At 38.7% G+C, this 16,894-nt stretch overlaps 1 protein-coding gene across 3 annotated transcripts in view; it reads right to left on the bottom strand.

Annotated features, from left to right (window-relative positions):
• Positions 1–16,894, bottom strand: part of LOC129761815 (uncharacterized) — a 240,108-nt gene that overhangs the window by 170,289 nt on the left and 52,925 nt on the right. Inside the window, exon 1 of one of the 3 annotated variants that reach the window (XM_055759601.1) lies at positions 2,424–2,439. The exons of the other annotated variants lie outside the window; for them this stretch is intronic. The gene's annotated coding sequence lies outside the window, so the exon portion shown is untranslated. Of the gene's footprint in view, positions 1–2,423; positions 2,440–16,894 lie in introns of those variants that run through there. 3 annotated transcript variants of the gene reach the window in all.

Genomic DNA, 16,894 nt, shown 5'->3' with positions numbered 1-16,894 from the left:
TAATATCTCGGAAGCCGTAAAATCCAGATGTGATTGAGAAACTTTTCCATCCGTTGGAGTTCAACTTGTTTATTTTCCGATTCAAAGAAACCGAAAATGTCATCAACACTAATCAAAGCAATTTTCCAACCGAAAGGCCACCGAACGCCGAGAGGTCGGGAGGAATACGGACTCCCCTTTTCTCGGCTGCTCATCATAATTGAAATTTTAATTTGATTTGTTTAAACAAATTACCTCCCGCTCCGGCGCCTATTAAAACTTCGCTAGCTAATACTTCACTCGACTCGGTGATTCCGTAAGTTGTTTACATTTCGGGTTCCGAGCGGATAGCGCGGATATGTCAATTAACTTCTGAAAAATTAAACGGTTCGATTCGTGTAATCGCAGCAGGTGTGAAGCCGAGCCCGATTCGATTTGCATACAGAGAAAAGACGGATGAAAAAAACGGCAAAATAAATAGATCCTGCGAGCAATCTACCGGCAATCGGCGAAGAAAGCCGAGCGTGTTAAAACGTTGATTAAATTTAGAGTATAATATTTTCCAGTCTGGTGCGCTTCACTTCACACCCGCCGCGACCATTTGAACCTGGGGCGTGAGCACAGGGGAAGGGGCATTTCAACCTTTTGACGCAAATTCGAGATGCTTGGTTGGCATCAAATTTGCCTTTTTCACCTTTTTCCTACGTTCTAAGAAGGAATATGGCAGCCTGTTCTGTTTTTCTTTTTGTCTGAAATGTAATATCGTTGCGGAATTATTAAGTTCATAGTTAGGCAAGGACTGAGCCCCTCGAAAGGACCAATCCAATTGATAACAAATGTGTCGGAGAATACATTCGAAATGAGATTGTGGACGGCCCTGTCAATTGTTGTTGGTTGTAATGCGGACTCTAACTTCACTCAAACGCTTCTAAATATGCTGATGAAATAACAAAAATACGTTTTTTGCAGTCAAAAAAGTGGCATCTAAGGGTGGGTTTAGACTAGTGATATATTCACGTGAAGAAATATAATGAGATTTATAGAAATCGCATCAACCGTTTACACTAGCGTGAACTTCTATAATGAATATATTCATATTTTCGGTGAATTTATTCACCTGAAGTAGAACTGCATCCAACTTTAGTGATTTCTCACCAGTAAGAAATTCACAAGCGTTTACATATGCTGAATTTATTCAAGTTATATATACCTCGAATAAGTGTATCATATTTATTCTCACCCGTTTACACATATTTTCACGTGAATAAATCCATCTATAGCTATAGATCTCCCTAATGTAAACCCGCCATAAAACGTGAAAATATGAGGTTGGGTACATGTAAACAATCCACCATCATTAGGCGCCCCATACACGATCATTAGCAATGACATTACCAGTAATGTCATTCTTAAACCCTACACAATTATTTCCGTTTTCATTACTCTCTTACATTATTGTTACGGTTTCTAATTTAACTGGTATGCTAGAATTTTTATATCTCACACCAAAACTACTCACACAAATGAAAATAGTTTGCAGAACTAAATTGTTTTTGCACGAGATATTTTGCTGCTTATCTACTAATGCCTATTGTATTTTGGCTCCGGTGGCGTTGATACGTAAGTACCATTTTCAGAATTCAAAAATCCATTAACAATTAGGGTAACTCGCCAAATGTTGAACGCTTAAGCTAGGTATGTTCATATTTTCTTGATTTCTTATGAAATTACTGCACATGAAATTACTGAAAACTCTCCAGCAACACTCTATAGCAACCATTAAGCGTCATTTCCTGTTATATTTATTATATTAGACCACTTGCACTGTTCAAGAAAACATATTTTTCCAATAATATTCTGGCACCCAAATTTCGAAAACGTATCCATCCATTCTAGGGATGTCAGGTTTGAAGACATGTCTTCATTTTGTGAGGACATTTTGAAGACTTTACAAAATCAACGAAGCGACTTCTTCTTCAAATTCTGGCGAAATTTAAGCGATCTGAACACACATTGTCTTTAGAAGACATTAAAATAAACTGACCAGACGTTCCGCATTTCAACAAAATGTCCCGCGTAAGATTACGTCCCGCATTTGGAAAAAGAAACGAAAATGTCCCGCGATATCAATATATTTCAATATCACAATTTGATCATGTTGATTCTCTTAAATGGATGAACCTAAAAAAAACTTTTATTTGGCAGACTGTTCAAGAGCGCTTCTAATGCATCCAAAGACTAATACGTTGAGCTGGTTTTGGAAAAATTTTGGAAATTGGAAAATGATTTTTATAAAAGTCCCCTATTGATCCGCAGGGACCAACGTAAGTCAGACGAAAAGTTCATCTTTGGTCCCCTAGCTCGGTAAGGGTTTAACGTTTTAAATAAGCCGGAAGAACTTATGTATACTCGACAGGGAGAGGCAGGGTTGTTCGATAAAGTACCTTGAATGAAACGCTGGGCGATCTTATGGAAGTGGGCCGGATCCTCAACCATGGCCGATGAAAAGATGTATGTCGGCGTGTTCTTTTACCTTTTCGTGGCTTTGGTGGTCGACTGTCTCTCCATTTTAGCCATTCGCCCAAATGTTTTCTATCGGTTGCAGCTGGGGAATGTTGGAAAGGTTGGCGGTCTTGGTGGCAATGTTTATCTCCAGCTGATCCATCCTCCAGTGATCTTCAGAATATCCCACCTGGTATTTCCAATCATGACATGTTATTTTGCTCCCTAAAATTGTCATGCAGTAAACCAGAGAATTCGGTCGTTTATCGTGACTATGTTAATTTTAACTCAAGTAAGCTGTCAGAAGACTTCCATAACATTAATTGGGATGTGTACTTTTCTATGGACGATCCGAATGTTATGATCGAATTTTTGAATCATCACTTGCTTAGGCTTCATGATAACTGTATACCTTTGAGAAAACAAAATAAGAAGAAGAATGAATGGTTTAATGATGACATTGAGCGAGCAATTATCAATAGGAGTATTGCTTATCGAATCTGGAGACGTTCAAAAAGTGAAAATGATAGTGTTGAGGGCAGAAATTCGTTATCCTATACGAAATTTAAAAATACCAAATTGAAGTAGATCCTAAATGAAGTTGCATAGAAAGGAATTAACGTGTACGTCATAAAAATGAAATCCACTATAAAACTATAAAAAACAGAAACCATTGTGAAACCAATCAGTCTGAATAAAACTATCGTAGCAGCAGTATATACCAAAATCGAATTTCTTCAGTTTTCTGAAGGTTTTACAACCACGTTATCCTTGTCGGAGTGCCCGCGTACAGTTTCGTGCCTAGTTGAACAACATTTTTTCGCTTGAGCTTCTGGGAAGCTACTTCAACTTCAACTCTCGTCGCAAGCTGTCAACAGATAGGAACCGTTATAAAAGTTTGAGAAATCGAGTCAACTGTTTAATAAACCAAGCTAAATTAAATTATGATAAACGTAATTTTATACAAATTTACCCAGTAAAAAGTTATGGAATAATATCAAAAAGCTAGGTGTTACAAAGGACGTTCAGCTTCCAAACAATAATGATATATGCGCTGCTGCTATAAACGATTATTTTATTAACAATTACACTTCCGATACATCTTCTAAAGGGTGTGTCACATCAAATTGCATCACGGAAAAAACGCTGTAGAAATTCGCCTAGTAGACCGATCCTTTTGAAAATTTTAGACAGTAAAATAAAAACTATTAAACAACTTTTGGCATTTTCTTTTTATTCATACTTCGAGCCCAAGCCCGTATGCTCGCACCTTCCTCTTTACCTCGTCCATAAGGTTCTATACAACGTCAGGTTGTAGTTTTTTTTTTTGAACAGAAATCCATTTTCTCTTGAAGTCCGCCTCCGATTTGACAACTTTTGGGTTCTTCCAGAGGGCCTGCTTCGTACCACTCCAACACGTCCTTTGAATAGTGGCACGAAGCGAGATCCGGCCAGAAGATGGTCGGGCCCTCGTGCTGCTTCAATAGTGGTAGTAAGCGCTTCTGTAGGCACTCCTTAAGGTAAACCTGCCCGTTTACCGTGCCGGTCATCACGAAGGGGGAGCTCCGCTTTCCGCAAGAGCAGATCGCTTGCCACACCATGTACTTTTTTTTTTTTTTATTAAATCGTTTATTTTTACAGGCTCAGTTACATAAGTTTAAAGGAGCCAAACTCCTATTTGTATAGTTACAAGTATATATAAACATTTCACACTCACATTCGCACTCACATTCATCATACTCAATTCTTAAGCCTATCTTATATCTAACATGTATTTACATTTCACCTTATTCTATTGTTAGTAAGAAGGGATTTGATTTCTCGCGAAGGGAAAGGAAAAGGAGAATATAAGGATATAAGGACAATCACACACGAAGATTGATAGCTTTTAGGAAGACATATATTTGGGACATGTAATCAAGGTCTAAACCAGCTAACACATCTCTCACCGGCACATTGGGCTGCCTTCCTCTAGCCCGAAGGGAGTTTTCTAAATTCGATCTGGCAACAAGATACTCTTCGCACGACCAAACAACGTGTTCGATGTCGTGGTAACCTTGGCCACAAGCACAGATATTGCCATCGGCAAGATTAAAACGAAAGAGTAGCGCGTCTAACGAAGAGTGATTGGACATGAGTCGAGAGAAGGTGCGAATAAAGTCCCGACTTAAGTCCAGACTTTTGAACCATGGTTTGAGGCTAACCTTAGGGATAATCGAGTGAAACCACCGGCCCAATTCATCTTCGTTCCATTTACGTTGCCAGTTAGCGATGGTATTTTTACGGACTAAAGAATAAAATTCATTGAAAGCGATTTGACGCTGATAAATATCGCCTTCAATTGCACCTACCTTTGCCAATGAGTCAGCCCTCTCATTACCCAGAATTGAGCAATGAGAAGGGACCCACACAAAGGTAATGACATAACAGCGTCTGGATAAAGCACTCAAAATTTTTCGTATTCTCTCAAGGAAGTACGGCGAGTGCTTTTCCGGCCTCACTGAACGGATAGCTTCGACAGAGCTAAGACTATCCGTTACAATGTAATAGTGTTCAACAGGTCGTGAGGCGACGCTGTCCAGCGCCCAATGTATTGCTGCCAATTCAGCAATATACACAGAGCAAGGATTCTGAAGACTGTGGGAGGTGCTAAAAATTTCGTTGAACACTCCAAATCCTGTGGACTCATTCATAGAGGACCCATCAGTAAAGTACATATTATCACAATTGACACGCCCATACTTTGCATTGAAGATCGTAGGAATGATCCCCGATCGATGATAATCTGGAATTCCATGGATTTTCTCCTTCATGAACAGATCAAAATGTACAGAGGAATTGATGTAGTCAGGAAAACAAACACGGTTGGTAATATACGAAGAAGGATCAACCTGCATGGAGATGAATTCATGATATGAGCTCATGAATCCTGAATGAAAATTTAGCTCGATAAGCTGCTCAAAATTTCCGATCACCAATGGGTTCATAACCTTACACCGGATGAGGAACCGAAGAGATAATAAATTGAAGCGATCTTTTAGTGGGAGTACGCCTGCCAAAACCTCGAGACTCATGGTATGCGTTGAGGGCATACATCCCAACGCAATACGGAGACAAAGATACTGAATTCGCTCGAGTTTAATTAAGTGTGTTTTGGCAGCTGATTGAAAACAGAAACTGCCATACTCCATCACTGAGAGAATAGTTGTTCGATACAACATTATAAGATCTTCGGGATGGGCTCCCCACCATGTGCCGGTAATTGTACGGAGAAAGTTTATTCTTTGTTGGCATTTTTTACTCAGATACCTAATATGGGCCCCCCAAGTACATTTGGAGTCGAACCAGACCCCAAGATACTTGAATGACATAGCATGAGTGATCGGTTTACCCAAAAGTTGAAGCTTTGGTTTTGCTGGTCTATGCTTCCTAGAAAAAACCACCATCTCTGTTTTCTCCGTGGAGAATTCGATCCCTAGCCCAATGGCCCAGGTTGAAAAATTGTTCAAAGTTTCTTGTAAGGGTCCTTGCAGGTCGGATTCGTTTGATCCTACGACAGACACCACTCCGTCATCTGCAAGTTGTCTTAGGCTGCAATTTTGTGTAAGACAATTGTCGATGTCGCTTACATAGAAGTTGTACAAAAGGGGGCTTAAACATGAGCCCTGGGGGAGGCCCATGTAGGAGACCCGATTTACTGTCGAATCCCCGTGAGAAAAATTCGACTGTTTCTCACAAAGCAAGTTATATAACATATTATTCAACAGAGGCGGCAGACCCCGAGAGTGTAATTTGTCTGACAAAACCTCTATTGAAACAGAATCAAAGGCCCCCTTTATGTCTAAGAATAGTGAAGCCATTTGTTTTTTTTCGGCGTAAGCCATTTGAATTTATGAAGAAAGCAACGCAAGACAATCATTCGTCCCCTTGCCCCTGCGGAACCCATATTGTGTATCTGAGAGTAAGCCATTCGTTTCAACCCAACGATCAAGGCGAAACAAGATCATTTTCTCCAACAATTTCCGTATACAAGACAGCATTGCTATTGGGCGGTACGAATTGAAGTCGGACGCGGGTTTTCCGGGTTTTTGAATAGCTATAATTCGCACTTGTCTCCAATCATCTGGAACAATATTATGCTCCAGAAACCGATTGAATAAATTCAACAAGCGATGTTTCGCCACATCAGGGAGGTTTTTTAACAAGTTGAACTTAATTCTATCCGTTCCTGGAGCCGAATTGTTACAAGAAAGGAGAGCAAGAGAGAATTCTACCATCGAAAACTCAGAATCAAGATCGCACCTATGTTGTGGTATATCTCGAACAATTTTCTGCACGAGAGCGGAATCGGGACAAACCTTCCGTGCAAAATTAAAAATCCATCGATGTGAAAATTCTTCGCTTTCATTCGTTGAAGAGCGATTTCTCATGTTTCGAGCCACTTTCCATAATTTTTTCATTGACGTTTCTCGTGACAAACCTCCCACGAAATTTCGCCAATAAGCACGTTTTTTCCCTTTGATCAAATTTTTGAACTGATTTTCAAGGTGCAAATACGTTTGAAAATTCTCAATGGTTCCACGTTTCCGAAAAGCTTTAAATGCGTTCGATTTATCCTGATAAAGCTTGGAACATTGGCTATCCCACCATGGATTGGGAGGCCTTTGACGAAAAGTGGAGCCTGGGATGGGTTTCGTTTGAGCGCGAACCGCGCTGTCATATATCAAACGAGAAAGGAAGTTATACTCCTCCAATGGAGGCAAACCATCTCTGGAATTGATGGCTAGAGCAATTGCGTCCGCATATTTTTTCCAGTCAATGTGTCTTGTGAGGTCATATGCCATGTTTATAGATTCAGAAGAATTCGAACCAATGGTGATGGAAATTTTGATTGGCAAGTGGTCACTGCCGTTGGGGTCCTGGATTACATTCCACTTGCAATCTAACGATAGTGAATTCGAGCAAAGCGAGAGGTCAAGAGCACTTGGGTTAGCAGGTGGTTTAGGTACACGTGTTGTTTCCCCAGTGTTCAAAACGGTCATATTGAAGCAGTTACAAAGGTCATATATCAACAATGAACGATTGTCGTCGTACTGTTCCCCCCAGGCAGTTCCGTGAGAGTTGAAGTCTCCCAAGATCAATCGTGGCTCAGGAAGGAGTGAGCACATGTCAACAAGTTGATTGCGGCTAACCGCAGCTCTCGGAGGCCAATACAAGCTGACAATACAGAGGTCTTTGCCTCTGATGTTTGCATGACAAGCAACAGCTTCGATCCCTCCAATAGGTGGAAGGTCAATTCGAAAAAATGAGTGGCACTTATTGATACCCAATAGCACCCCTCCGTATCTGTCATCACGGTCCAAGCGTATGATATTAAAATTGTGGAAAGAGAGATCATCTCGCGAAGAAAGCCAAGTTTCGGACAGAGCAAAAACATCACAATTGAACTTATGAATTAAAAATTTGAATGTATCCAATTTAGGGATAAGACTACGACAATTCCACTGTAAAACAGTGATATCTCCGACCTCTCTATTTAAATTAGACATCAAGAGAGATAATCATTGCAAGGAGGGGCCATGTTTGTATCAATTGTTGCAAAATTGTCTTTAATACTGGAAGCATTGAAATGACAATGGTTCTGATGGAGTCGGAAACATTAAAACACTTGAAGATTTGGTCCAAAAGGTCAGACAACTTTATAAATCCCAATTGGGAAGTTGAACTGGACGGAAAAACAGGGACAGTTGGGGTTTTTGATGTCTCCTCGAGTGCTGGGCCATTCGAAGGTGAATTATTCCCACGGAAACCAGGAGGAACCTGATTTTGCTTGTCCGCTGCACTCGATTTTTTAGGCATGCTAACAGGGGGTATAACCGGAGGGGCTTGTCCTTGAACTTTGGGAGTGGTCACATTTTTGCGCCGGGGATTCCCTTGGAAAATGAACGGTGTGCCCCCGTTAGCTGTGTCCGCTTCCATTTCGTCAACGGGCAACGTGGCGAAGACATTTTGTGTGATGATTGGTTGTTGTTGTTGGGCCAGTGGAGAAGCGCCCTTTAAAATATCCGCAAAAGTGCGTTTCGAGCGTTCCTTCAAAGAGCGCTTCTGTTTCTCCCAGCGACTCTTGTAAGTTTCACAAACTGAGAGCTCGTGTGGGGATCCCCCGCAATATGGACATTTATGCTCAGTCGCACTGCAGGATTTCCCCTCATGTTGCTCTCCGCAAGTGGCACAGCGCTCCTTGTTGGCACAATAATCTGAAGTGTGACCAACTGACTTGCATTTTTGGCAAGTCATGGGCTTTGGCACGAAGAGTCGCACAGGCAATCTCAATTTGCCCACCATGACGTAGACCACCAGGTAGAGCGGAACCAGCAAAAGTTACTCGAAACGAGTCTGACGGCGTGAATTTAGTTTTTCCCTCTTCTTGGGATACTTTTCCTAGTTGGCGGCTGTCCAAAATTTTAACACCCACCAACGGGAGTCTTTTAAATTTACCAACTCCTTCTTTTATCATTTCGCACGTCAGACCAGTTTCAGTTACCACCCCCGAGATTTCTACGTCATGGGAGGGCACGTAGACGCGATACTCTAGGGAGAATCTCTCGTCGATCACAATTGCATTCGCGTGTTTCCGATCACTCACGACAACACGCAGTTTGTTCGGTCTAACCTTAGAGATTTCGACCACGGAGGAATATAATCTTGCCAGATCTTTCGAAACCTGAATGACATTAATTGCCTTTCCTTTTGGTTTAGGCCGGAAATAAACAACCCATGGACCAGCTCCAAGTGCATCGTCTGGATAGACCTTGACACGAGGAGAGGAAACAACTGAGGGGGAGGACGAGGTCGATTGTTGAACGGGAGCGGGATCAGTAGGGCTGGGAGGCAAGTTCGGTAGTAGAGCGGAAGCGGGAGCGGGAGATTGAGGGGGCGAAGAGGAAAAGTTTGCCAATTTTCTTGAGGGGGGCTTGTTAAGGTAGATTACCTCTTTCTCTGAAGAGACATCTTCTGAGGGGGGAACGCGTTTAAGCGACTTCCCAGCCCCCGTTGTAGCTAGTGAGGAGGAAACAGTAGTTTCAATCTCCATGTCAACATGACCTTCTGCCATTACGGCAGATATAAAATAATATAATTCTTATTTTTTGTGTATTTCTAAACCTAATATATATTATATCTAAATCGCACACCAATGCGAATGAAATGAAGCGGTGTCTTAATCGAACCGCGTGGCAATCGCTCGGCACAGATGCAACGGTATATCGCACCACAACACGATGATGGAAGCGATGACGATGCTAAAGCACACACAGCGATGATACGGCACACGCACCGCGTCCGCCGTGGAGGACTTCTTCCTCACGCTGGTAGTGATTGCTGCTCTCCTCACTCGCGCAATAAAGAGAACCCCGTTAGGGCGAAATAACTTCACCAGCCACGAACTGATAACGGTATAATCTCCACTTTATAATAGACGCGAACAAATTTGCGACCGATGTCTTCGGACTGCGCGAGCTGAATGATGTACTTTTTGGCAAACTTGGATAGTTTCTGCTTGCGAATCTCCTCCGGAACGCTGAATTTGTCCTCTGCGGAGAAGAACAACAGGCCCGGCAGCTGACGAAAGTCCGCTTTGACATAGGTTTCGTCGTCCATTACCAGGCAATGCGGCTTCGTCAGCATTTCGGTGTACAGCTTCCGGGCTCGCGTCTTCCCCACCATGTTTTGCCTTTCGTCGCGGTTAGGAGCCTTCTGAACCTTGTATGTACGCAGGCCCTCCCGCTGCTTGGTCCGCTGGACAAATGAACTTGACAAATTCAGCTTATTGGCGACATCCCGGACCGAACTTCTCGGATCACGTCTAAACTGCTTAACTACGCGCTTGTGATCTTTTTCACTGACGGAGCATCCATTTTTGCCGTTCTTCACCTTCCGGTCGATGGTTAGGTTCTCGAAGTATCGTTTTAGTACTCTGCTGACCGTGGATTGGACGATTCCCAGCATCTTACCGATGTCCCGATGTGACAACTCCGGATTCTCGAAATGAGTGCACAGGATTAATTCACGACGCTCTTTTTCGTTCGATGACATTTTTCCAAATTTACGTAAAATTGACAGTGAAGCATGGCCAACGTGATCTATACACTCTTATCTGATTATAAGCGAAAGCTGAAGATATAATTCCTAAAAATTAAATTTCTACAGCGTTTTTTCCGTGATGCAATTTGATGTGACACACCCTTTATTCCGCTTTTTTTTCGTTTTCGTATTCGAGATATTCTAGACTATGAAATTATTAACTCTATTTTTTCAATTAAATCCAATACTGTTGGTTTGGATAATATTCCCATTATGTTTATGAAAATTGTTCTTCCGTTAGCTTTGCCCCTTTATAAACATTTATTTAATAGTATAATTTCTTCGTCAGTCTATCCAAAAGCTTGGAAAAGAGGTATTATTATACCTATCAAAAAGAAAGGAAATTGTTCTTCTGTGAATAATCTACGCCCCATCGGTATTTTATGTGCTTTCCCGAAAGTTTTCGAAAAGATGATCAAATTTCAAATTTCGAAATATGTTAATGATAATAATCTTCTGCATCCATTACAATCCGGTTTTCGTACTTGTCATAGCACACATACTGCATTAATCCAGTTGACGACATAGCTCGTGCGATTGACAAAAAAGGCATTGCTATTCTGCTTCTGATTGATTTCGCTAAAGCCTTTGATCGAGTGTCACATTGCAAACTCGTTTATAAGCTAATTAACTTCTTCAATTTCTCACAAAACTCTGCCAACCTGATAAGATCTTTTCTATCCGGACGAAGTCAAGCTGTGTTTAACAATGGAATCATGTCTCCTTTTGGTTATATTGAATCAGGTGTACCCCAGGGTTCAATACTAGGTCCTCTATTGTTTTCGCTTTTTATTAACGACTTACCATCTACTCTCGAGTTTTGCTCCATTCATATGTTTGCCGACGACGTCCAAATATATTTGTGCGCTCCCGTCAATGTTAATTTGGCGGACATGGTTAGAAAAATCAATAATCAAATTGCAATATTCTGCAATGGTCCCGGACAAACCTACTTTCAGTAAATCATATGAAAACGAAAGTAATGCTTATTTGCAAACCGAAAACTACACCTACACCACCTCCAATAATATTTGATGGACAAGTTGTTGAATATGTCGATAAACTCAATAATTTGGGTATTATATTTACATCTAATTTGTCATGGGATGTTTTCATCAATTCACAATGTGGTTAGATCTACGGCGCCTTAAAACGTTTGAATTTAGAGATTTAGAAACATCTACGAAAATAAAATTATTCAAGTCGTTGATTCTTCCTCATTTTTGTACGGAGATTTCATTTACAATAATGCTTATGCGGCCGCACTCAACAGACTAAGAGTTGCTTTGAATTCATGTGTAAGATATGTTTAAAATTTATCGAGATATTCCAGTGTTTCACACTTACATAGCACTTTATTAGGATGTAGTTTCACCAAATTTTATGTGTATCGTACATGCATAAACTTTTTCAAAATTGTCAAAAGTTGCATGCCACAGTACCTATTTGAACAACTTCACTTTATGAGAAACACGAGAACCATGAGTTTATAAATTCCACAACATTCATCTGTTTACTATGGGCAATCAATGTTAGTTAGAGGTGTTATATAGATAGAGAGGTATATATAGATCAGCTATATCTGGCGGACACAAAGTGCCTCAGGATGTCCAAATCCTTCGCTATGGGGTGGAGCTTGCAGTATGAAAAAATCGTTGAGTTGCTTGACAGTGTTGCTGCTGCAATAAAACAGCCTTGAGTCATTTTTGTTGTAGGCTTAATAGACGTAAGATTTAAGGAAAATTTGTTCCATTAAATTATCTTTCATCGCCATCCGAAATTAGTCCATTTTTTGAAATGCATACGTTAACACTCGATTAAAAATGAATTGGAATTTTCGAGCATTCCATTCGGTAATTTGAAGACAATTGTAGAATTTGAATCGTGCTTGCCAGGCTTGAATGTCCTGATTGAGTGAGTGATTTTCAGGCGTAAATAAAAGCTAAACCACCGAAAAATCGCAATTGAGTGCCGATACTTAGAAAGAAATAATACAGATCAGTTTAGACTCGCTAAACTATGGTTAATGTTCACATAACGTATATGCATAACGTTTTGTTTTTTGTGTCCCTCGTTAGACCTCTGACCATCTGGTCACTTTACATTATTACATTCGAGAATCGAGAATTAGAATGATTGTGACATTGTATTTTTATTATTTTGTGCCTATAATATACAATAGATTATCCTTATTCTTTCAAACGACCACTTCGCAAATTGAGGGTTTTTCGGTTACATACCGTTTCAATAATTAGTTTTATGGATATGGTATATTGGATTTTGAAATCTGTGTTGGGGAAACTGTAAATCGGGCCAATCAAAACTTGGTAGATAGGGCGTTTAGATAGCATTTGACATTTTACAGTTATTCAATTGCTCATCTAATGAAAAATAACATTTTATTAATTGTGATAGACGCGTAGAAATATTTCCTATCAAGCGATGCAAACATCTTTCCGAATAATTAGGAAATGTTCGAGTTGTAAGCATTCGAAATATGGGTAGGGTTAGCACACAAATCGGCAGAACAAATTTATGGGAAAAAAGAAAGTTCTTCCAGTTTTCATGAATTTAAACCGTTTAGAGATTAGCGAATTGTAATGTATAGCATATCAAACAAATCTCAAAGAATTTCCGATTCGATTGGTATGCAAATCATGAGAATTCGTTCACAGTGAAAATAGTTATTAACGTTAACTTTATTTCATAAAAACGTGACCTGTTTTCTGATTTGGCATCCCCATAATGAAAGACGTAGTTCTACGTTAAAAATGAGTATAGTCGCATATTATAAATTATAGAAGAGCAAAAATGAGTATGACCACATATATCAAATTGTTTACAAAAAAGTACGTTCAAGTCACTTCGGATTGTTGTCTTCGGTGTATTTTTTGCTTCGCTCATTTGCACACTAGAAAACACAAACATGATTCAATTTAAAAGGCAGTTTTATTTACGTTCGGACGTTTTTGAATAAAAACGTTATATCATGGGCTTGAAAAGTTCCTGGCTCCCCTTCTAATGGAAAAGGCAGTTTGAGGTTATAGGAGTGTTCGACCAATGGAACATGAGCTAAAAAATAACAGCGTCTAAAAATTTATTATTTATATAATATTTTAGTGTATCATCACCCCGGATGGTTTAAAAACTGTTGAAACATTTTATCTGGCGTTGTGAAAAAAATAATGACAGTAAAAAATTCGCAGCTGTTTTAATATAAAGCTTATTTTGACGATGCACTTTCTTAATTTTATTTTTAAAAATTACAGTGCCAAATAACCATCGAATACACAATATTTTTAACCGTATTTTTCAAAGGTGGTGATTATGTAAATGTTATCAATTCAGCGATATACCTAGTGTAACTTCCAAATGCAGATGTTTTTGAAGATATTTGAAGATGCAACTGAAATTGAGTTCTATGTAGAATTCCTTAGACTGTTCAACATTTGGAAAGTGTTCAACAATTAACAAGGTATCCTATTGCATTCTGGATTCTTTCAGTTTTTATCCTCGATTCAGTGAAACAGTTAAACCCTAAAATCTTCCAGTTTTTTGAAGTATTATCCAGTTTTTGTTATATGTGTGCTTTTTTTTATCAATTTTATGTAAAATAGATTCAGAATGTATAAATATTATTCCTCTCTTCCTTTTCCTATCCCATGACCAGTTTTGTTTTCTTCATCGTTCGATCGATCTAAGGTACATTTAACTTAGATCGATCTTTCTTTTCTTACACTCTCAACTCAGTTTTGATTTCTTCTCCTGCTTACACTTCCGAATTCAATACGGTTAGCGCTCAGTGCGTGTGGTGTCTTTGAATTTATATAAATATCAGATGTTTTAATTCTAAATAGCATTGATAATACGCTAACTCTTCTTCTAAACACTTCTATTTGAAGCATATATAGTTCGTTATGAAAAGAGATAATTTTTTAGAGATAATTTTGCATAAAATGTATATGCACTATAGTGTTTATTTTTGCAAGTATGCATACTATGCATATTTTTCCAAAAATACTTTCTTGAGCTGGAGAAAATACTTAAAGATACCTCATTTTATTTTCATAAGTTGGTTTGGACAAGCCTGATATAAGAAGTAAAATGTTGTGGTATAGAATGCGCTCATTTTAGACCTAATCAAAAAAAAAAAAAAATAATATTCCAGAATTCTAATACATAGATCACAACATAAATTAGTGAATGGGAGTTGGAACAAATCACTCAAAAACGTCATACCGAATGTAAGGTTAGATTCCGTGCATTGATTTCTTCTATTCTACAGTTCTGAGTACGAAAAAGAAGATGGTCAAAACTACAGAAAAAAAATCGCGTTAGAACCAAAAAGAACAGAGGATTGTGGATAGGTTCGATTCAGTGATCTATAACCAGAAACCGTGTCTCCATGCACCTCAATTGATCACATTGGCGAGAAGTTTTGCGACGATCCTCTATCAGCGATTTTATGAACATGAAGCAATAAATACGAGATTTTTCAAGTTTTACCCAAATAATTTCTAGTATTCTAGTATACCCATGTATTTTATAAAGGTTCTAGAAGAAAATATCCTCAAATATTGTTTCACAGTAATGTTTGAGTGGTGAGAAACTTCATTTCGATCTGTTCGAATGATATGATTATAGTTTGTATATAGTTATAATATAGTTTATTTCGCTATTTTATGAACTACATATTTAGATAAATCTAGGGTTTTATTTTATTTTCTTAAAATAAAACGGTATTACTGGCTCCAGTTTTTTAAGAGTAATCTTCCAATTTTAAAAAAATATGATATATATTATATATATAATATTATTAATAGTTTATTTGGCTATTTTATGAACTACATTTTTAGATAAATCTAGGGTGATAGTCTTGAAATAAAACGGTTTTACTGGATCCAGTTTTCTTCCAGTTTTTCGAAAAATATTATTGGCAACCCTGGTTCTACCACAATATAAACATTTCTTGCTCCCTGAAACCTCCACATGCCAAATTTGCTTCCATTTGCCTAATTAGCTCTCAAGCTATGTAGAAATTAGAGTTTCATTTGTATGGCAAGCTACCGCCCCCACCCTCCTAGGAGAAGGGGGTGGGGTTTCGAGCTACCATAACATTTTTTGGCCCCTTAAACCTTCACACGCCTTATTTGGTTCCATTTCCAGTTAACTTTATCAACCAGCTTTTATTTGGTTCCAAGAACGTTCCTGTAGGACCTCCCCACACAAAGATGTTTCAGTTTGAATGAAAACTTACCCCTTCGTCTTTGATGATGAAAAATTCAATAAAAAACCATCGCACCGCAAACCGAAAGGCAGTTTTGAAAACTCCAATAAATTCTACACAAGGATAATTTGTTACTTTCATGAAAAAAAAATATTTCAATTTTTTCAAAAAAGTGCCAAAAACAGAATTTTTATAGTTATCTACAAAATCCACTGTAAATCTGAAAATTTCGCGGTAAGTTCTAATGTTTGCAGGCAAATTTTTAGCCTAGTATATTCCCTAAACATCTGTCAATATTAAACGTTCACGTTCAGCCGATTTTTCAAAGTTTGGAGTAAATTAGAAGAGCCTTTAATTGCAAATCGTACCAGAAGTGTAAAACCATACTCGACTCTCAGAATGAACAATTCGTAACTTTCGTCTTTATAAGTTTGTGGGTGAGGAGTGCGTGAATGTGTGGAAATGCGTATGAATATGTGTGAGTATCATCACTCATAACAATATGTGTACCTACAATCGCATGAAAACGAAAGTTACGAATACCTGAAAGTTACAGCTTAAAAATGATGCACATCCCATCGATATGAATTGATTTTTCACGAAGTTACAGCATCTCAAAAATCACTTAAAATTTCCGACTTCACACTCTGTTCCTCAAATTTTTTTTTGTCGAGTGCACAGTGATAGACATTCGTTTAGCCGCACTTGAAAAAAAAAACTTGAAACACTTACAAAACAACTAGGAATGATCTTTTTTATCGGAAACTTATTTGCTGTTGTGATAGTATATTCAAGTCAATTTTATTGAAAGGACGTGCGTCACAATCACATACATACAAGGCGGCATCGGTGGATATAAACATTCAAATGTCGTTTTTCCCGAGACATACGTTTAGCCGCAGGGCATAAAACTCGAGTTTTCGCATAATCACCAAGCCTTTATCTGGGTTTTTTGAAAAAAATACTTAGGAATGTTCAATTTACAAGATACATATTAGATGTGAAGAAGTTGGTCAGATTAGTGATTTACGTAGAATTCAAAGG

This window comes from Toxorhynchites rutilus, chromosome 1 (assembly GCF_029784135.1).
Source record: "Toxorhynchites rutilus septentrionalis strain SRP chromosome 1, ASM2978413v1, whole genome shotgun sequence".
Lineage (NCBI taxonomy): Eukaryota > Metazoa > Arthropoda > Insecta > Diptera > Culicidae > Toxorhynchites > Toxorhynchites rutilus.
Note: the sequence above shows the minus strand (reverse complement) of the source record. Positions and strands in the feature narration are given on the sequence as shown.